Source organism: Quercus suber, unplaced genomic scaffold, assembly GCF_002906115.3.
Source record: "Quercus suber isolate HL8 unplaced genomic scaffold, Cork oak 2.0 scaffold_2, whole genome shotgun sequence".
Taxonomy (NCBI): domain Eukaryota; kingdom Viridiplantae; phylum Streptophyta; class Magnoliopsida; order Fagales; family Fagaceae; genus Quercus; species Quercus suber.
In genome coordinates, this window is record NW_027069469.1 from 4,024,538 (window position 1) to 4,036,498 (window position 11,961).

Genomic DNA, 11,961 nt, shown 5'->3' on the forward strand with positions numbered 1-11,961 from the left:
TGTGAGTCCTGTGAACAATACATGGACAGTGCACAATGTCTCTACATAGTGTAATCTTGTGCATGAATAGTGCGGGTTATTGTTCATAAGCCTAAATGCACTGTTCATGTTCCATGAATAGTATAAGAGGCGCAAAAAAAAAAAAAAAAACGCAAACGCAGGGTCATGACGCGCATCCAAACACTAACATAGTGTTTCTGTTCTAGAGTTGTTATACCTAATTTCCTACTGAACAAATTATCATAATATTTTCATAATTGATGAAGTGTCAGTTTCTTATAAAACAAAATAAAGTAATAAACTATCAAACCCAACCCAATCACAATGGAAAATAAAGCTCTTGTGAAAATGTTATAACATTTTTGGTATTGTCATATTATTTTACAATGTCTAAGGTGTCAGTTGCATATAGATAAAGTAAAATAAAACTAGGATATATCATATAACTATATAAGGATGTACCACAAATTAAAATAAAGGTATTGTTAAAACGTGACATTTTGTTGTTGTCATAATATTTTTGCAATTGTTGAGGTGTAAATTTCTTAAAGTATTCACATTAGCTCGTACAAAATGGCATAAGAGCCAAATTTTGCCCAATCAATCCCAAAAGTCACTTACATCAACTTATGCATCTATTGTGCAAAATTCATTTTAGCTATAGTACTCATGCAAATATACACAAACATTGTTGTTGTGCATTTTAATTAGTTTTTATTATTTTTTGAATTTTCTCAATGATGAAGAAAGAGAGTGGATATTGGTTTTATTGTTGTTACAATATTTTCACTGAGGTGTGAGTAGCTTATAAATCAAAATAAAACAATAAAATATCATACCATGACCCACCACAACTTAATATAAAGGTATGTTGAAAATGTGGCATTTTGTTGTTATCATAATATTTTCACATGTAAGTTCTTTATGGGTCAAAATAAAATAAAATAATAATTGGATGACACATGCTTTTTGTTATCTTGTTCTTAAAAAAAAAAAATTATTTTCTTGCTTAAAAGGGTATTTATTAAAAACTAAATAAGCTAAACATTATAGCTAGACACATAAAATGTAATATGATAAAGAATGAAGTATGAATAAAAATCATTGTTGTGGATGGTTGTAGGTATTTGATGAAGAGCTTTAATTGCATATGATATTATTCATTGCAAAAATTCAAATATTGTGACAATGTCTTACCAGAACTTAATTGCTTATTGTTCGAAAAATGATATTTGTTATCATTCTTTTTTGTGATAACCTATTTGTTATCATTCTTAGAATCTTTTTAGTAAGTGGATATTGCATTTAGTAAATAAGATCTAAGAAATTATCATAGTAAAATAGATATCCATATGTTAAATAACTACGCTAAGTTTGTTTGTAATCAATATTCTTATACGAATGATATTAGCATTATATGACATACATTTTTTAGTACATGATTTCATACTTCTTCAAATAGAAACTCTATCTTAAATTTTTCATGCAAGGAGCTACACGTGCCACTCAAACTAGTCATAGAAAAAGAGCAATGCTAATACCACCAACTTTGGCATTATTTTTTGTCTATTACAATTTGTCATGTCGCGAGTTGTGGCACAAAGTTGTGCCAAATACGGTGGTCCTAACATTACTCATAGAAAAATTGAATTGCATCGAGGTTAGATAAATTTTGGGTCAAGTCATAAATGAATGAGGTATATTATTACGTATGGCATATATACATTAATCATTCATTTTTTGGAAACTTTTTATAGAAAATTGAAAAAGTTATCATGAAAATCAATCAGATTTTCATTTTTCTACAAAAAGTTTCCTAAAATGGTTTTACTAATGTATGCCCTAAGGATATACATCCATAAAACCCTATTACTTATTTACTCATTTAAAAAAAAAAAAAAAATTTTCCTTGAGCCACTCTAACATTTCTGTTTTGGCGTTTTTTTATTTTTGTTCTCTTAGGACTCTGTTGTCTGTGATTAAAAAAAAACTCAATAATCAGTGAGTTGAGTTTCAGTAATGATCACGAGTAAGAACAAAGTTTATCCAAACAAACACAGAGTAAGAAAGTCTGAGAAAGAGAAAGAAAATGAAGAAAGTAAGGCAAAGAAGAGAGAAGAGAGAGAGAGAGAGAGAGAGAGAAGAAGAAGAGAGAGAGAGAGAGAGAGAGAAATTAGGGATCACAAGACACTCATTAAGCTGTTTATTTACTACAATTCTAAGCTAACCACTTTTAACTTAACTGCCCCAAATTATACGGATCACATCCTAGAAATTAGGGATTTAGTTGAGCTGAAGCTAACAAGTCTTCGCACTAGCACTCGGCACTGATCAGATATTTTGAGCAAGGTGTGATGCGCACCGTTTCATTAAGTAACAGAGGAAATCAATAAGTAAAACGGTGCATATTGTTTCTCAATACTATTAATGAAACAATGCGTCTATTCTTCTTCACCAACGCATGCTTTCTTCTTCACAGGTTTGGTACTCTGTTCAACACCTCTGGTACTCTGTTCAATATCCCCCCTCAAACTGATGGGGGAGAATCAACCAGCAATTTGGCGCGATGAAAAAGAAAGGGCGGAGCAGGAAGAGGCTTATTAAAATATCTGCAATATTATCCTTGCCAGAAACAAAGCCAATTTGTAATTGCTTGCGAAGAACTTTCTCACGAGTGAAGTGATAATCAACCTCTAGGTGTTTGGTCCGAGAATGAAAAATTGGATTCGCAAAGAGGAAATGGCAGATACATTTTCACACTAAACAATAGGAACATGGGAGAGAAAAATACAAAGTTCTAGAAATAAAGTGCGAAGCTAGGACAACTCAGCCGCTATAGAAGCCAAGGCACGATATGCAGCCTCTGTGGAAGAACGAGACAGAGTGCCCTGCTTTTTAGCAGACTAGGAAATAGGATTGGGCCAAGAAACACTAGCAACCCAGTAGTGAAGCGACAATCCGTAGGATCACTAGCCAATCTGCGTCTGAAAAGGCTGTGAGAGTTAAAGGGCTTGGAGTAAAAGAGACTCCAAAATGCAATGTCCCTCTGATATAACAAAGAACCCTCTTAACAGCCTCAAAGTGAGTTGTGGTAGGATTACTCATGAATTGACACAACTAATGAACACAAAGGCAATATCAGGGCGAATGAAGGTAAGTTACTAGAGAGCACCCACCATGCTTCTATATAGAGAAGGATCTGAGAGAAGAACTCCATCATGAGGAACCAGACGAGTGGAAGAACATGAAGGAGTCTTTATAGGCTTAGAGTTTTCTATGTGAAATCTATGCAACACATCAGAAGCATACTTGGACTATGTGAGAGTGAGACCATAAGAAGACTTAGTGATTTGGATGCCCAAGAAGTAGTTAAGAGACCCCAAATCCTTAAGCTCAAAAACATGACCAAGAGTTGTAATCAAATTCCAAATTTGAAAAGAATCATTCCCAGTGATTATGATATCATCCACATACAAAAGAAGATAGATGATTATCTTGGCTGAGCAGAAAACAAACAAAGAGCTATCTGCCATGGAAGCAGTGAAGCCAAGATGAAGTAAATGAGATGCAAAACATTCAAACCATGCCCTAGATGCCTACTTTAGCCCATAGAGAGACTTATGTAATTTGTAGACATAATCTGGATGAGCAGAATCAACATATCTAGGAGGTTATTGCATATAGACCACCTCTTTCAAAAAACCATGGAGAAAAGCATTTGACACATCAAGCTGCCTCAATTCCCATTACAACTAACATCAATACTCAAGACAAGTCTCACAGTCATAGGCTTGACAACAAGACTGAAGGTCTCATGAAAATCCACACTAGCCTGTTAATGAAACCCTTTAGCAACCAACATGGCCTTGTGTCTAGAGATAGACCCATCACTATTCAATTTAAGCTTAAAAACCCACTTGCATCCAACCAGGTTAACATGAGGAGGAGCAGGAACAAGGGACCAGGTTTGTTGCCTCTGAAGTGCCTTAAATTCAGCATTCATAGCCTCACACCACTTAGGATATTGAGAGGCAATTTTGTAGGAAAGAGGTTTAGTGTAGGAATAATCAATGGTGGCTTTATAACACAGTTTAGACTTGGGTTTGGTAATCCCATTTTTGGACCTAGTTTGCATAGGATGGGAGTTTAGAGATGATATAGGTAAGGGCACATGTGGATTGATGGGAAGAGGAGGATTGGATACAAAGGTAGGAGAAGAGTGGGATATAGGATTAGGTGGAGAAGAGGATGTATTAGAAGTGGATAAAGGCATAGGTTGGGAAGACACAGGTTGGGAAGAGGGAACAAGAGCTGGATGGGAAGTGGGAGATAGGGAAGAAAGTGTGGAAGATGTGGGAGATAGGGAAGGAAGTGTGGAAGATGGATAAGAATCTAGCAATGAAAGCTGATTTGTAGAATGGAAGTAAAGCTAATTGGATAACCTAGTAGGGATAGAAGTGTGAGGAAAAGAAGATACAGACTGAGTAGAAGGTAAACCAAGGAAATTTAGCTTCATTAAAAACCACATGTTTAGAGGTATAAACATGTTTAGATTGAGGATCAAGACAAAGATAGCCTTTAGAATGAGTAGGATAGCCAATAAAGATACACTTTCTAGTTAGGTTTAAGCTTGTGAGCTGTGTAAGGTCTAAGATGGGGATAACAAGCACAACCAAACACTTCAAGCTGAGTAAGGTCAGGTAAGGTGGAATAAAGTCTGAACCAAGAAGATTTCCAATTAAGAACAGAGGTAGGATGCAAATTAATCAAGGTAAGGGTAGTTTGAACTGTAAAGGTCCAAAATGAAGAAGCCAAAGAGGCTTGGGATAAAAGGGTAATGGTAGTCTCTATTATATGTCTGTGTTTCTTCTCAACAACACCGTTTTGTTATGGTGTATGAGGACAGGAAATGTGATGAGTAATGCCATTATTTAACAGATAGGATTTGAATTCATTTGAGGAAAATTCACCCCTTCCATCAGACCTAAAGGTCTTGATGGTTGAGGAAAATTGATTAATAGCCATAGCATTGAAATGAGAAAATTTGGCAAAAGCCTTTGATTTAGACTTTAGCAAATAAAGCCAACTAAATCTAGAGTAATGATCAACAAATAGGAGATAATACCTAAATCCATTGACAGAAACAACAGGTGCAGGACCCCACAAGTCAGAATGCACAAGTTCAAAAGGAGAAGAGGCATGAAAATCAGAATGAGGAAGTGGCAATTTGTGCATTTTTCCATACAAACAGTGAGTAAAAGGTTGAGTCATAACAGTATCATTATTCTGTACAAACTTGACTCTAGGAAACAAACTAGTGAAAGCTTGATCATTAGGATGACCAAGTCTTATATGCCAAAAGACTTATTAAAAACAGATGAACTAAAAGCTTGAGTACAGGACTTAGATGACAAGTGTAGTTATGATGAAGACTGGTGAGGATAGATGGGGTATACACCCCCTTCACTCCTGCCCTGGTAGAGAGTTTTCCTCGTGTCCAAGGCCTGGATTGAAAAAATATTTTCATCAAAATAACATCAGCAGTTGTTATCATGACAGAGTTTATGGACAGATGCAAGATTAGATGTAATGGATAGAACTCTAAGGACATTATTGAGGTGAAGATCAGAAGAAGAGGAGGAATGAGAGATTTACCAACATGTGTAATCGACAAGGATTGACCATTACCAACAGTTAGATGATCCTGAGTGGTGTAGAGCTTGGGAAAGCTAAGTTGATTAAGGCTAGTTGTTACATGATCAGTGGCTACACTATCAGCTAGCCAAGTCTGATCTTGAGGGAAGCAAGAATTTGAAGCAATGGCCATTGCTGCCAGCTTTGCAGGTGGATGTTTGCCTTGATAGGCATAATCCATCCTATGATAACAGTCCACAACCAAATGTCTAACCTTTACACAGATTTGACAAATAGGTCTATCTAATCTAGCACCTCCAGAACTTGATTGACCCTATTGGAAATGATTGAAGGGACTGAATTGTGAGTTGAATTGAGGATATGAACCATTGGATCCTCTACCACCTCTGCCTCCTCTATTGTTAAAGTTTACCTCTGTCTCTTCCTCTATTATGATTCTGATTATAGTTATGACCATTAGGTTTCTGATTGGTTGATGCAACTAAGGCAAAAATAGAATCTTTAGTCTCTAACCCTTCATTGAGTTCTTTCTTCTGCATCTAACATAGGAGAGAGAGTTCATCGAAACCTAGTTGTGTGCTCCTGGTCCTGATTGCTGATTGAATGCATTGTACTCTTTTGGCAACCCTTTAATTGCAATGTGGAGTAACTCTTCATCATCAACAATTACTCCAACAGCTAGCAACTTGTCTTTTACAACTTTGATTTTCTGAAGGTAAATATCCATATTCATGATGTGAGACCTTGATACTGATGAAAACCTATTTTCGAGTACCTTCCAGAATTCTAAAGCAGTTGCACATCCAACCGTAAGTGCAAGTATATTAGGAGACAGAGTTGAACTTATAAAGGTAAGCAAAGCTTTTTCCTTTGATTTCCAAATCAAGAAATCTGGATTCACAATCGCAGTATAAGATCCAGATAGATCCTTGAGAAATTTCTCACGAATTAGTTGAGGCTCTTCAAGCAACTCATACAAAGAATAGGTTTCAAGAACCATTGTAATTTGATGTTTCCAAACTATATAGTTTGTATTCTCTAACTACATTGTCATCATATTGGACACATTAGAGAGAAGTAAAAGAGGTTGATTTAACAGATTAGATGCTATACCAGATGACATTGAGGAAGTAGATAAGGACGATGCCATTGTTGAATTCGAAGATGCCAGTGTTGAAGATTGATTTGCAGCAGCAGTTGCATGCTCTGATACCATGATGAAAACTCAGTAATCAGTGAGTTGAGTTTCAGTAATGATCACGAGATGAACAAAGTTTATCCAAACAAACAGAGAGTAAGAAAGTCTGAGAAAGAGAAAGAAATTGCAAGAAAGTAAGGTGTGTGTGTGTGTGTGTGTGTGTGTGAGAGAGAGAGAGAGAGAGAGAGAGAGAGAGAGAGAGAGAGAGAAAACTGATTGTATTCAATTGTAGAAAATTCTAGATAGATTACACAGACACTCATTAAGTTGTTTATATACTACAAATCTAAGATAACCACTCTTAACTTAACTACCCCAAATTATGCAGATCACATCCTGGAAATTAGGGATTTAGTTGAGCTGAAACTAACAAGTCTTCGCGCCAGCACTCAGCACTGATCAGATATTTTGAGCAAGGTGTGATGCACACCGTTTCATTAAGTAATAGTGGAAATCAATAAGTAAAACGGTGTGTATTGTTTATCAATACTATTAATGAAACGGTGCATCTATTCTTCTTCACCAACGCATGCTTTCTTCTTCACAGGTCTGGTACTCTATTCAACACCTCTGATACTCTGTTCAACAGTCTGATTGTTAATTTTGAAGGAAAGGTGAATTAGTTTTGTTGAGAAAATAAAAAAACTCAAATGATCTATTGCACAGTATGAGTGCGAAACTTTTCTTGTTGAAAAACCTCTTTGTTTGGTTATTTTATTTTATTTTTTATAATAATTTGATTAGTTTAATAATTACGATTAATTTTTTAGAGCTTAAAAAATTTTCTTGTTCCCTTGTTTGAATATGAATTTTATAAATGAGTATGTTGAGTCTAGCTTAGATTAAATAGGTTAGGTCAATAATGGGTTTAATTTTTTTTTTTTTTTTTAAATGAGTNAAAAAAAAAAAAAAAAAAAAAAAAAAAAAAAAAAAAAAAAAAAAAAAAAAAAAAAAGGTATTGTGAAAAAAAGTGCAATATCCTTAACATTTTTCACAACACTTTCATAACAAATCATAGGTAGTAAATTATTATTGGTTCTAATTTAAACTTATCAATGAAATTACTTTTTTTTTCCTACCAACAACAACCTGTAATAACCTACTACTTTATGATTATTATGAAAATATTGTGACCATAGCGCACATTATTCTTGGAAAATATTAAGACATTTTGTTGTTATCATAATATTTTCACAACTACTAAAGTGTAAATTCTTTATGAGTCAAAATAAAATATAACAAAATTATAAAGGTATTATGAAAATGTTGTACCATTATGTTGTGTTTCTAGAAATTTTTTTTTTTTTTTTTAGTTAACTTTGTTGAGCCAAAATTCACTATTTCACATACAATTTTCTTGGGTTGACTTTTCCTTTTTTTTTTTGGTTGTATTTTTATCTATATGCACCATTTTAAGTAAAAACACATAGTTTTACACACAAAAATATATATATAGATATATAAAAAATAAAAAACTTAGGATAAAAACACTTTTTATCCTTTATGTTTGTGGTAGTTCACAATTCCTCTTTAAACTTTAAAATCAAATAATTTTTCCCTTAGTATTTTGAAATAGAGCAAATATGTCATATTATTATTCTCTCAGTTAAACCCTATTCAAAACTTATGATTCTTAAAATATTACATTGTGTAATGTCTAAAATACTCCCACTAAATTTTAACATTCTAAAATTTTCTTCACTTATTTTGAGTTTTAGATGGTAGTAATATTTAGAAAGTTAGAATGGTGATATAAGGCATTTAATTTATTACCTTAAAAAAATTGTTTTTCTAGGTTTAAATCTTCGAAATTTATAATTAATTTAATGGGAAATTCGATGACACATGCCTTTTGTTATCCTTTTTTTTTTCTTTTTTCTTTTTTCTTTTCTTGCCTAAAATGGGTGTTTATTAAAAACTAAGTAAGCTAAATATTGCACCTAGACTCATGTAGAATGATAGAGAAGAAAGTATGAATGAAAAAATTTTCATTGTGTATGGTTGAAAGTAATTGATGAAAAATTTCAATTGTTGCATATCACATCATTCATTATGAAAATTTAAATATTGTTACAATGTCTTAGCAAAACTCAGTTGCTTATTTTATTGTTGGAAGACGATGATATTCATTATCATTCTTAAAAGTTTTTAGTGAGTCGATATTCATATGTTAAATAGATATTTTACTAAAAAACTATTATAGTAAAATAGATATTTATAAATAGCTACCATAACTTTGTGTGTGATTAACTATTAAAATTATTATACGAATAAGATTAACTTTGTATAACATATATTCTTTATGTATATAGTTTCATACTTCTTCAAATAAAAATTTTATTTTAATTTTCTCACTCAAGGCACGTGCTACCCTACCTAGAATTAAAGTAAAAGTTGAATAAGATTCTTTTTTTTTTTTTTTTTCTTGTTAGTGTGAGTTTGGATAGCACTGATATCCAAACTCAACTGCGTTTGGCCTTTTTTTGAGGGTCGCACGACACTATTTACAAGACTCGCAAGTACGGAAAAACGCAAATTTAACTTTAAAACTGGATCCCACGGCACTATTCACACATTTAAAAATTATTTTGTTACAGTGTTTTTAGTTTTCAGTTTTCAGCAATAAGCGGTATCCAAGCAGACCCTTAGTTTTGAACTTAGCATCATATTTAAATCATTTTTTTTTTATACAAAGTAAAAAATTTTACTCTAACTTAATCTGAGTGTAAATATGTATGAAACTTCCTTCTGAAGACTTGAATTCCGAACCTTAAACCCCATAAGCATTTATACTTGTGAAGTGACTATCGGGCCAAGGGTGTACGGTGGTGATTTAAATCAAATTTTAATTGCACAACTTTACGCTAATTTCATCTCAAATTATATTTCAAATGTTTTAATATTATGTCCCGTGTCTTTAAATTTAAACAACTTTTAGCTCATCTAAAAGTACTTTCAGCCCATTTAAAATTAATGTAAATTTGCTAATCACAATTTATTATTAATTCTATAATATATATATATATATATTATAATGAAAATTTTATCATATTCTAAAAATCGATTGATCATTTCTAATATATTTCATAATATCTCAATTAATTGTATCACAAGAACAAAATTTACTTTAAGAAGTAAAAATTAAGTATATAAATAGGTTAACAATATATATATATATATATTTATTTATTTAAAACAATAATAACTAAAATGAGAATTAATTAAAAATAAACAATTTGCATACTCTACCCTATGTTACCCTTACAAGATTTCTTAAAGAGTTGACCAAAAAAAAAAAAGAACAATGATACTGTTAAAATTTGCCTTTAAAAAAAGTGTTTAAACTTATGTATATATGTTTAATATATATCCAATTGTGTGTATTCTTAAATATTTATTTTATTTTATTGAGAGATTGAGTGGTTTCAACTTATAGCGCCAGCTCTGAATGATTGTCTTTTATCATCATATCAATATACCATTTATTTTTTTAATACAAGTATTTATGCGAATATTATACACTTATACATGCTTCTTTGAAGTCGGTTAACAATTACACAATAATACAAAATTTGAGAATTCTACGATATGAACTTAAACTTTCATAATCATTTCACTAATAATGAACCATCACATCAGAACTTCTCGTAATACCTTTTTTTTCATTTTTATAAATTTAAAAACGAACTCTACAACATTCTTAATATTAAAAAAAAAAATTAAGGGATGTTATGCCAACACCAATTTTTTTAAAGATGAGCTCACCCATGTGAGATTGGAGGCCCAGAAGTAAGAAAGTGAGAAGTGAAAATAAAATTTCCCTCAAATATTTGGGCTAATTATTCATGAAAAGAAAGATCGTAGGACGAAATTTTTAGCTTTTGAATAAAGGACAAAATTATAACCTTTTAAATTTGTCGGACAAAAATGGAGATTAGGCCAAATTCTAGGTATAAAAAGTATATTTCATCATTTTCTTTTTGAGGGGTTGAACTCCTTGAGTCTACCATTCTTGTAACTTGATTAGATGACTTTAACTTTTTGAAGCGGTAGTGGACAATCACTTTTATTGTTCATCAAATTATATTGCTAACCTCATTTAGAGAAAACACTTAATTAATAAATTAGTATCCAACTCTTGCACAAAAGAAGTTTGTCTACTACAATTTTTTTTTTTATTATTAGAAAAAAGGACAGAAAAACAAAAAAGAAGAAGAGGCCCCAAACATATATGAAGAGTGATACTGCCAAATACCTTCTGCAAAATTTATCATCTAGACCATACAATTTCTCTTTTAAGAGCTCTTGCATTAGCCTGTGTAAAATGGGCTAAATGTAAAACTTTGGGCAAAAAACCCAAAAAAAAAAAAAAAAAATCACCCATATTAGACTTTAGACCATCTATATTATACGTTTCCTTCTGTAGTTACACTAACCATGTAAATTTGCATAGGTGTTGTTCATGTGTAAAAGAATTATTTTATTCATTTCTTAAATTTTACTTTTTTTTTATAAGTATGTGTGTGTGAGTGTTATCAAAAAGTGGTTGTGTAAAATGAAAATAATAAAAAATGAATAAAGAATGAATATTTTATTGAAATAACATTTAAAATAGATAATCTAATGTGAGTGATGCTTTGGGAGTAGAGGTTTGTGTGGAAAAAGGAGTTGTTTGATTAACAATTATGTCATATTCTCAGCGTAATATTGGTAAATTCTTAATAAAATTACATTTTTCTTATATATTTAAAGTCTTGTATTTTTTTATAATATAAGTTAAGGATTTACTTATATTTGCTTCTTTTTTTTTTTTAAAGTAATTCAAATGGTATATAGGATGAACATTTTGTAAGGACTAAGGAGCACTATGAACAGTTTGTTATTTACAATATATCTTGCCTTATATAATAATTGAATGTAAAATGTATTATGTTTCCTTGAAAAAAATTTACAAAATTTAAAACATTTTTGTAGAGGAAAGGGCCCAAAATTATATATTGGGTCTTGGGCCTTATCCGAGGACATGGATATGTCCAAGGAGGGGCGAATATTTGTAATGGGGTCCAGCCCCAAAGTCTCGTGAGCAAGGAAGGAGTGAAAGGTGGTCC